This window comes from Dioscorea cayenensis, chromosome 1, assembly GCF_009730915.1.
Source record: "Dioscorea cayenensis subsp. rotundata cultivar TDr96_F1 chromosome 1, TDr96_F1_v2_PseudoChromosome.rev07_lg8_w22 25.fasta, whole genome shotgun sequence".
Taxonomy (NCBI): domain Eukaryota; kingdom Viridiplantae; phylum Streptophyta; class Magnoliopsida; order Dioscoreales; family Dioscoreaceae; genus Dioscorea; species Dioscorea cayenensis.
Genome location: NC_052471.1, coordinates 18,226,468 through 18,238,187, shown reverse-complemented (window position 1 = coordinate 18,238,187; position 11,720 = coordinate 18,226,468). Strand labels below are relative to the sequence as shown.

The 11,720-nt window shown below is 43.2% G+C and overlaps 1 non-coding gene across 1 annotated transcript; it reads left to right on the top strand.

Annotated features, from left to right (window-relative positions):
- The first annotated feature begins 6,195 nt into the window (after positions 1-6,195).
- On the top strand, positions 6,196-6,302 carry LOC120266693. The gene has a single exon (XR_005538248.1). It is a non-coding gene; the product is annotated as a small nucleolar RNA R71 (small nucleolar RNA).
- The last annotated feature ends 5,418 nt before the right edge of the window (positions 6,303-11,720 follow it).

The window sequence follows — 11,720 nt, the reverse complement described above, 5'->3', positions numbered from 1 at the left end:
TTCCACATGCCCGTGTGGATTCTCTGCTTCAATGGTTTCTCGGCGGGATGTGAACAATGCTGCTACAGTATATGCGAGGAGGTTGGCACACACTCTAGCTTCAATGGATGTTCTCACTCGAATACGAGGAGGTTGGCACACACTCTAGCATCTCACACTTGACCTATGTCTTCGCGTTTGAACCTTAGCAAGATTTCCTACAAAATTGGTGCATTATGATCCACATTAGCCTATTTCCTTCATACTCGGCCTCACAACCCTACATGCATAAAATTAACATAAAAACACACATATTAGTGTAAAAACCCAAGAAAAGTAATTCTCAACATAAGGAAAGAATGCTTCGCATTCATATCACACAAGCACTTATCTAACTCCCCCACACTTAAGCTTTTGCTTGTCCTCAAGCAAAAATTAAACATTCTGTGCATCAATGAAGAAAATATTGGAAGTGCTTAGCCTTAGGTTCACCAAAGTATTCAAAGAGAGCATTCTACAAGTGAGGGAAATTTCAACACTAAATGTGAAAAATCAAAACTCTAGATAAAAACTTGAATAAAAAACACAACAAACCTGAAATCGTGAAAGTGTGTGGACTCACTCAAATCAACCCAAGGTATACTCCTCAAATCTCTAAATATAAGGGACTTATTTAACTACACAAGTGACAACAATTTCAAAGATGGTAGTAGCTTCACACATCCTCTAAGGTAGCCCTTTCCAAAGCGGCTGCTAAGGTGGCTTACACACTTTCGAGGTGGTAGCTCTTTCTACCCGAGTGGTAGCTTTCACTCATCCTATGAGATAGCTCTTTCTCTCATTAGGGCATAGCTAGTATCCGACTTATGAGAGTAGCTTCATACGTCATAGGTGGTAGCTCTTTCCACCCAACAAGCACAAATAAACAATAAAACTATTTTGTTCCTTTTTTTTTTCAGAATTTAGCACAAGAAAATAAACCTAACTAGTCCCTTTAACATCGAACATGAGTTTCCAATAGAGTTCAAAGAGTGAGTAGTGCACTAATTGTAAATCGGGCAAAAATTCCTAGAAATTCAAGCAAGGACTAGAGCATGAAAACATTCAATGTTAGAAATTCTCCTAAACTCAAGAATACAATGCTTGCAACTAAGGTGAACCACCATTGGCTATGTGAGCATATAACAATCAAGAACAATAGAAAAGATGTGTGCACTATGAAACTCCCCCCCACACTTAAGTTGTACATTGTCCCCAATGTACACATGCAAGCTCACTCAAAATATAAATCATTCAAAAGCAAATGTGGGAGAAGCAATCAAAACAATACTCCCCTGACTCCTAGTGTGAAGTTTGATGAAGCTAGTTCGTTGGGAGTAGTGTTCCAACGTGTTGTGAAGCTCACACGGCCAAGTACCTCAGTACCTTGGCGGTGCCCATGACTAAGTTTCAATTCCGAAGAAGACAAGACCATCTGCACGCATACACGAGGGGGTTCATTGAAGCTCAATAAAGACAAAAAAAATCGAGTGTATATAAAAGATGAAGCAATGAATACAACTCGATAATGCAAAAATGAAAATAAACTCAGAAGGAGAATCCTTTCTGAGTGAACAAGTCTAAGAAAAAGAAAAATAAAAATAAAATGCAAGAAAGTAAAGGAAAGGAAAATCAAGTGCTAGTGTAGCTCTCGGTGGCACGGTCTGCTGCAATTTCTTTCGGTGAAGCACATAGTGGGTCTACCGATGCTGGGGTAGAGGATGGACGTGCTAGAGGAACTGAAGGGACCGGAGGAGTCCTCAGCCACAATAAAAATGATGAGGCGACGTCTCGCTCTAAAATCTGCTGTAACACGTCGAAACGTGCAAAGAAGTCTGTGTACTGAGTAGCTTGCGTAGCCCTAATCTCGGCAATCTCTGCTCGAGCCTCAGCCACCTCTGCCCGTATCACTCCCAAAGCTCTCTCGAGCCTCTCAAAATGATCATGGGCTCGAGATGGTGGAAACGTACGCACGGGGGGTGGTTCCTCTACCACTGGAGGTGTCTCGGTCTCCATCGGTGCTGGTTGGGGCTCGGGAGCGGGCTGAGATACCCCAGTTTCATCCTCGAATGGTATGTTCAGCACATAAACACCATTTGAATATTTTCGGACTAACCCCATGAGCCTCATTGTCTCTAACCCAAGGGGTGCTGGTATTATCGCCTTCTCGGTTCAGTTGATTTTGTCTCGCATACCCATCCCGACAATGAGTCTGGTAATATATGGACCTGAGAAGATGACACCCAATCTGGGATATTGTCCTTGATGATTCAGATACTCCGCTAAAATATGCCCCAGATGGACTGGTTCGTTCCGAACCATGGAGTACAAGTACAGAAGCTCTTGCTTGTTGATGACTCCCGTGGTATCAGCGTGACCATTCACTGACCTGCTTATGATGGTGTGAAGATATCTGTGACTAGGTCGAGATAAACATGAGGCCTTAGACACTCCTTGTTCATATCGCCCCTTTCCACATAGTAATGTATACGCCTCAATGGGAGATAGACCCGACATGTCAATTGGAAGATTCTCATACTCAGTTTCAGTATACTCTTCATCATATAGACCAAGTCTAGTGGAAAACTGTGTCACACTCATACTATGATGTTGCCCAAGGGCTTTGAACTGAATAGCGCCGACACTATCAAAATGAGCATAAGAGCGGTCGAATTCAAACGAAGCAAGTACCTCCAAAGTGAGTGTGCGGATAGCAGGATCATGAATATTCAATAAATTGTGCCAATTACCAACCAATAATAATTTCTCGACCTCGTCAGCCATGTCATCCGCTAGCTGCACCTTCCTAAGTAACCCAACATCTGGGATTTGCGTTTGACCAAACTTAAGCTTCTCTAACCGCTCAAACCGAGCTTTATGCGCAGGGAGTGTGAATTCCATGATTTTTAGCTCAGGGGCAGGCTTTCGAGGATGTTTGGCAACTGCTTTCTTCGATTTGGTGGCCATACTTGCATGTATTAAAAAGAAAATCAATCAGTTCCATTAAGACTGCAGGAAGATAACAACACACGGCCGTGCGAAAATTCCACACGCCCGTGCACATTCACGGGGCGTGGGAAACGGACGGCCCTTGTAGCCAATCTCCATGCCACAATCTCTATCTCAATTCCAGATCATCTTAAAGACAAATCATAACCATTTTAACAAGAAGACGGTGTGTATTATCCATTTTAATCGTGGGTAATCAGTTAGATTCAAATGAAATTGAAGAAGAGAGGAAATTAAGGTCTACCAGTGAGCTGAACCTAAACACCCCTACAATCCACACAATGCGCAATCAATCGAGTCGAGGACGACAGTAGGAGGGGATAAGAATGTCGGAAAAATGCTCTTTGGGCGGCTTAGGGTTATTTGAGGAGAAAGGTGTGACTGTTGTATTGGGAGAGCGGACGATCTTTTAACTTCTTGAGATCCACGTGGGCGTGCGGGAATCGTCCACGCCCGTGCGCCCTCAAACGAAGGATTCGCAGTGGTAGACGCATACCCCTGTGGCCTCGCTGGATATTCGAGAAAAATATTATACACGCCCGTGCAGAAATTCCGCACGGCCGTGACATTCACATGCCTAACTCACAGGGGTGGTCACATACCCCTGTGTCTTCTCGGGATGGGAAAGACTCCTCTGCAGATTTTCGCACGGGTATGCGGGAATTACCCACGCCCGTGCGTGGTTCACAAGGCCGCCCACAGGGGCGAGTCCACGCCCCTGTGCGCTCTCGGGAAAATCTGCCCAACTCGGCAGGGATTCACACGCCCGTGCGGAAATTACCCACGGGCGTGTGACAGTCACATGGTCATTCACAGGGGCAGCCCTACGCCCCTGTGCCTTCTCTGGATGAGCTCGCATTATACACCCACGGGCGTGTGGAAATTTCACACGCCCGTGTGTTTTCTCTAGATGACTTAGAAAAATCTGCAGGTTCTGCAGAAAATTTCGGAACATGTTTACACACTCAGAGCGGGCCTTATTATGCAAATTTTACCAGTGAAAAACACAAAATAGAACCCAAACAACCAAACTTTCGCCAATTCCTCATAAAGCACACGATGACTTTAAAAACCCACAATAAAATTACAGCACAAGCATCTAAAAATTCAGACATCAACACTTAACGATTTATTAATGCAAACGAACTAAACTAAAAGATAAGAAAACAGTAAACACTTGGGTTGCCTCCCAAGAAGCGCTTGTTTACCGTCACGTAGCTTGACGTATCTTGTCTTACCTCACGGGGGTTCATGAATGAAAGTCGCCCTCTTACCCATTGCTTGGAAGCATGATGTGCAAAGTCTCTTGAGGGTAGAGGGTGTATTATCGGGCTTCGGACCACCTAGCAATTGTTCATCCAACCTTCTTAGTTCATGTGCGTCTCCAACAGTCTTGGAGTATTTTCGGTGACGTCTCCTAGCCCTTTTCATTTTCCGGAGCACCTTCTTCAATATCCCCAGGGTAGATGTTACTTCTTCAGTCGACCCAAGCATCATTACTTCTTCATTACTCTCCTCTTGGTCGAACAAACCTTCATATGGATCCGGGTTGAACATTTCCTGCATGTATTCATCAACAAGCTCATCAGTAGTGTCTAGGAAATACAAAGTGTCATCAAAATCGAGAGAATGCCGCATGGCTTCAGCAAGGCGGTAAGTGAGTTTGTCATCTCCAACTCTCAATGTAAGCTCTCCGCCGTCCATGTCAATCAATGCTTTGGAAGTCCGCAAGAACGGTCTCCCAAGTATCAAGGGTATATCCGCATCCTCATCGACATCTAGCACTATGAAGTCAACCGGAAAAATGTACTTGTCCACCTTGACAAGCATGTCTTCAATGATACCTCTCGAATGTCGCACCGTTCAGTCCGGCAATTGTAAAGTCATCCGAGTAGGCCTAGGCTCTCCCAAGCCTAGCTTTTGGAAGAATGTGTATGGCATGACGTTGATACTTGCCCCTAAATCCGCCAATGTCATTTCCTCAACTAAGTTACCTATGTTACACAGAATGATGAAGCTTTGCGGGTCTTTCTTCTTGTTCGGCATGTTCTTTTGCAACACCGCCAAGCATGAAACATCTAGCACCACTGAAGCACTCTCCTCTAACTTCCTCTTGTTAGTCAACAAGTCTTTCAGGAACTTCGCATACTTAGGCATCTGAGCTAATGCCTCTACAATAGGAATGTTGATGTGGAGTTGCTTGAATAAACTTAGGAACTTCTTATACTGTTCATCCCCATGGTCATTTTTCAATCTAGAGGGATAAGGGATTCTTGGCTTGAAAGGTGGGGGTGCCACCTCATTCTCTTTCTTCGCTCCCTCCTCAACCTCTACAACCTCGGGTGCATGTTCTTTAGGATTCTCACTCGTAAGCCTCCCATCAACCTCACGACCACTTCTCAAAGTGATCGCCTTCATATGTTCTCTAGGGTTGGTTTCCGTATTGCTTGGTAGACTTCCATGTGGCCTTTCGGAGAGAGACTTCGGAATTTGCCCCACCTGATTTTCAAGGTTGTACAAAGAGGCAGTGTGGTTGCGAAGTGTAGCCTCGACTGATTAAAACCGTGTATTTGCAGATTGAACAAATCTAGCTAAGTGTTTCTCTAAATCCGTCATTCGGGTTTCCAAGCCTAAATTCTGTTTTCCAGATGAGGTGCTTGTTGTTGTTGTTGGAAACCCGGTGGCCCCATGGCCTTTTGTGCTCCTTGATTACTCCATGAAAAGTTGGGATGATTCTTCCAACCTGAATTATAAGTATTGCTATATGGGTTCCCTTGAGGACTCATGCCATTACCTACAAAGTCAATGTTTTTCACAGAAGAAACATCACTAATCGAGATCGGGCAATCGGAGGGAGCATGTCCTCCACCACAACCAGTGCAATTGGTCATGGCCGCAACTCTATTCGAAGCTATGAGATCTAGCTTCATACTCAAACTCTCTGCTTGCAGCGCCAATGAGGTTACCGCATCAATTTTATTGATACCGACCACTTTTTTCTTCTCTCTTGCATTCCATTGGTAACTATTTAACCCCATTTTCTCAATCAATTGATGAGCCTCATCGGGGGTTTTGCTACCTAAGATGCCTCCTGCTACCGCATCCAAGAGTTGCCTTGTGCTCAGGTTTAAACCATTGTATAATGTTTGAACAATCATCCACTCCGGGAATCCGTGTTGCGGACACTTTCTCAGGAGCTCCTTGAACCTTTCCCATGTCTCGAATAGAGACTCCAATTCCAACTGAACAAAGGATGAGATCTCATTCCTAAGCTTTGCTGATTTTCCGGGAGGGAAATAACGGGCTAGAAAAGCTTCTACCATCTCCTCCCATGTAGTGATTGATGCTCTAGGTAATGAGTGTAGCCACTGCTTCGCTTTCCCCTTCAAGGAAAATGGGAAGGCTCTCAATTTGATGGCATCATCCGTAACACCATTTATCTTCAGCATATCGCACACCTCGAGAAAGCTCTGTATGTGACTATTTGGATCCTCATTAGCCAAACCGTTGAATTGTGTGGACTGCTGCACCATATGGATGAATGCCGGCTTTAGCTCGAAGTTCTGAGCTGTAATCGGGAGACGCACAATACTCGATTGTGTCCCCAACACTGAAGGTTTGGCATAGTCAGATAGTGTTCGCTGTTGCTCATTCTGTCCTGCCATGTTTTCAGATTCCTTACCTTCCAAATCAGCTTAATTATGCTGTTCTTCCACAGGTTCTTTCCCTTTTCTTCTAAGTGTACGTTCAAGCTCAGGTTCTCCTTCAATCAATATTGATGGATTCCCTCAGGTCATAACCTGGAGCTACACCAAAAAGAAAGAAAAAGAAAATCAGAACGATGATAGAATAAGAAGATATGAAATAGAATGTGTGGTGAAATAGCTAAGAAAACAAAGTGCAAAGTATCTCTAAACGCCTATTACCCAGTAACGGCACCAAAAACATGACAAGGTCCCCTTGCATATATCCCGCAAGTACACGGGTTTGTCGAAGTAATAATCCCAGGTGAGCGGGTATCGAATCCATAGGGAGTAGAGAATAAAAATACTTAATTTGATTCTTAGCTATGTAAAAGATCAATGATAATGAGTGTGACAATGATTCAATTCTCAACAGTAAAAGCAACAAGCAAGAGAGCAAAAGTAAAGAAGGGGGTAAGGCAATCGATAAGGATAGGGTACCCGGATAATGCTCCGCCTAGCATAATTGTTTCAAGTACAAGAACCCTCTATTATGCTTCCTAATCAATGCAATGGTGAGTCATGGAAATCCATAATTACATAGTCCCAAATCTAAGGTCAACTATGGCTAACTCTATACATGTCCCGGAGGAGAAATCGAACAATCTCAACACCTCGCACTCGGATAGGGTTGCAATGAGCTTTAGGGATTCCAAGTGATAAATCTCTTCCTAATTATAGACCTAACCCTTTGGTCCAGGTGGAAGGTCCCTAACCACAATTAAGCCCTAGATACTAAGATCACCTCAACGCTTCAATCTGTTGCACGCACAACTAAACCCCAGCGGAAGTTCATCCCTTAGACCATTCACTCTATTATAGCCACAAAGAACTCAAGGAACGAAGGTAGAATCTATCACACCAGAGGGGAAAAGGAAAGCTCCTGTACCTCTCGATTCACCCTCTCAACCCTCTCCAACCTAGCTTTGTCTAACGCTCATGGTGTGTCACTCACTCACAAGGTTACCAACAAGAACTCTCAAACCTAGTATCACTCTAGGGGAAATATTCATACAATTAAGCATTCAAGGTTGGAACTCACAATAAACATCAATTTATTGAAAGCATAATAAAGAGGTACAAAGGAACAAATACATCCTAGGATTCACAATACTCGAGTACCCACTAGGGGTTTAGCTCTCCATGGAGCTAAGTACAACCAATGAAATAAAATGTAAAAGCAAAGAATCCCTCTCGATAGTCATGTCGATGGTCTTGTGGAAAGTCCTCTACTCATCGTCCAAGGATTCCCTCGTCTGGTATAGGATACGCCTCGACGGAAGCTCCCCTACCAACCTTCTTCCTAAGGAATGACGATGTCGGAGCCGTAGAACCTCTCCAAAACCTTGGATAATACCCCTCGAAACCCTAGCCGAAGCCCTCTCACAAATTGGGGAAAAGATGGAGAAAAGAATACCAAAATTGGGGCTGAATCGGCTTTAAATAGGGCTGGAATCAGGCGAATACACGGGCGTGGATGCTCCACGTGCCCGTGCGGAATTTCCATACGGGCGTGGATAATTTCCACACGCCCGTGTGGATTCTCTGCTTCAATGGTTTCTCGGCCGGCAGCGAACAGTGCTGCTACAGTATATGCTACAGTGTAAACACACAACCCTACTTGCATAAAAGTAATATAAAAACACACATATTAGTGTAAAAACCCAAGAAAAGTAATGCTCAACACAAGGAAAGAATGCTTCGCATTCATATCACACATGCACTTATCAACCACATTTCTTTCGGAAGAGAGTTATTGGGGGAGCTTTCGTCAGTACCGATCCGGCGAGGTGTACCCTAGGTCTGACGAGGGGCTCTTTGAAGAAGGCACGGCTGATCCACAAGGGGGTTTTCATTCATGGATTGCACCTCTTTGCTTTCGATTTCATTATCTATTGTATTTTGCTCTATGGAGAGCTACACCCCTAGTGGATACTTGCATATATGTGAAGCCTAGGATGTATTCATTTCATTAAACCTTTTTATTATGATTTCAATTAAATGATGTTTTAATTGAGTTCCAATCTTGTATGCTTGATTGAGTGAATGCACCCTTATAGTGACACTAGTATTGAGAGTTCTTGTTGCTAACCCTTGTGAGTGAGTGACACACCGCGAGAGTTAGACAAAGCTAGATTGGAGAGGATTGAGAGGGTGAGTCGAGAGGTAGCGGAGCGTCCCCTTTCGTCTCTGGTGTGATTTATTCTACCTCCATTTCCTCGAGCTCTTTGCTGTCATAGTAGAGTGAATGGGCTAAGGGATGACCGTCCGCTAGGGATTAGTTGCAAAGGCAACGGAGTGAAGCGTTGAAGTGATTTTAGCACCTAGGGCTTAGCTGTGGCTAGGGACCTTTCACCTAGACCAAATGGTTATGTCTACACCTAGGAAGAGGATTTATCACTTGGAATCCCTAGAACTCATTGCGATTCTATACTAGTGCGAGGTTGAGAGGTTATTCAATTTCTCCTCCGGGACATGTATAGAGTTAGCCATGGATGACATTAGATTTGGGACCATGTATTAAAGGATCTCCACGACTCATTAATTTATTAGTTAGAAAGCATAATAGAGGGTTTTGCAGTTGAAACGATTGTCCTAGGCGGAACAATATCCGGGTACCCTATTTATCGTCGATTACCTCCCCTATCTTTTACTTGCTTCTCCTTTATCTTTTCTTATTTTCATTTGCATTGAGTTTGTTTTCACATCACTATCAACATATTTTCATTCTAGTTAAATAGCAATCTTGGTGGTTCTAAGCACTATTACCTGTGGATTTGACTACCCACTCTCGTGGGTATTATTACTTCGACACCCGCGCACTTGCGGTTAACACGCATATTCGGTCGTGTCAAGTTTTTGGTGCCATTTTCAGGGAATGGGTGTTTTAGAAGCACTTTGCACTTTGCTATTTTCGATATTTATCATTAATTCTATTTCACACTTTCTTATTCTTCCATCATTCTCGTTTGTTTTCTTTTGTCATGTCTTACTCTTTCTTGCATGGAGCTTAAATGATGATTGACCCAGTCGTTGTTGCTCTATATTTTTCAGGTTAAAGCTCTCAGTAAAAAAGTTGATATAATTGTTACTACACAGCAGCAGAGCAATCCATGTTGCAACACACATCATCCAATTGAGGTGGGCTACCCAAACTTATTATGGAATAACGATGGACAACATTGGGTAGCACCTCAATAAGAATGTCAAAAGGGTGAGATACTTAGAGAGGATGCACTTCAGTTGCAAAAAGTATTGGCTAATTTTATTAAATCAACCAATGTCCGTGTCAAAAATATTGAGACCGCAATAAGGTGTCATGAAGCCTCCTTTAAAAATCTTGAGTATCAATTAGGAGGGATACTTGAAACACTTTCCAAGGAACAACAAGTATTTGAGGAAGGAATTCAAGTTCCTTACAGAAATGATGTGGTAGTAAACGACAATAAAGAAGTTGGGCAAATTGAGTACATTGGTGCAGATAATGAAAAGAAAGAAGTTGAACACCAATTTTAGATTTTGGCTTGTGTGAATGAAATTGTGCTTGTGAGTGAGAAAACTTAGACATTGTGGCATTATCATGTGCCTAATCGTGTATGGTGAAGAATCTTGGTTATTTGAGCGTGTTTTTCATGTTTTCTCTAGTTAAAATTGAATTATTAGGTAGGCTTTGAGTGTATATTTGTTTGCAAGAATTTTCCACAGAGTATACAAGGTTTTCTCAGTGTCCATAGAAAACTCACGTCCGTGTGGAATTTCCCCACATGTGTACATTTTCTTTCAGAGCTCATCTATAGATGGCATATGGGCGTGGACTCGCCCCTGTGGATGATTCTATCAACACATACACAATTGTGGGTAATTTATGCATGCCCATATGGTTCTCTGTAGAGAATTTCTCCTCCATCCCTAGAAGACATAGGGCATGCGTCTGCCATTGTGAATTGCCTAGTAAGTATCCACGCCCATATGGAATTTGTGCACGGGCGGGGGAAACACTTAGAGAATTTTCTTGGTTGGACAGAGAAGCCATAGGGGCGTGCGTCTGCCCCTGTGGGTTGGGCACACGGCCATGGGAATTTTTCACACAGGCGTGTGGAAGTGTTCAGAGTATAATAGTGTTATCTTGAGAGCGCAAAGGGGCATGCGTCTGTCCTTATGGATGCTCTCTTGTGGAGCCACACGGGCGTGGGTAATTTCCACACGCCCGTATGGATGTACAGAACATCAAAAGGCACGAGTGCCCTTTAATGTCTCATCGTGTTTCTTTATTCTCACACTCCTAATCAATCAGAAAGTGCACTCTTACTATCTCCCAACCTCATACCCTCATTTTAGAAGGTTTTTTACTCGTTTTTCTGGCTGATTCCAAGTTCTACATCTTCAACTTGTCGGTAAACCCCATTCCCTTCTTTTCTTCATTAATTCTTGATTTTAATCAATGAAACTAGTGAATGTTGCTTTGTTTCTTCAATTAGAAGGGTTATGTATGCTTAGGAAGAAATTAGAAGAGATTTAATGATGTATTTGTGAGTTTATAGCGTGGGGCCGTGTGGTTTTCACGCTCTGTGGATCCATATGGGCGTGTGAAAATTCCACACAACTGTGTGGATTTCTGCTATATTATTCTGGGAACTTCATTCATCGATTGTTCTTTAATTTTTACATATATGGCACCTCGGTCGAAGAGGCAAGCCGAGAAACGTCCGTTTGAATCATTACCTCAACCCGAATAGATGGAATTCTTGATTCCCTAGCATTATGCTCGATTTCAGAGATTAGCAAAACTAAGGTTTGGACAGACATGTTTTCCCAACATGGATGCAGTGAGAGAGGTTCAGGGGACATGTGACATGGTAGAGAAGATAGAGGAGATGCTTGCTACAGGCTGATGAAGTCGGTTGTTAGTCATATGGGATCGTACGATCCATATGTTGACGCTCGAGGTGT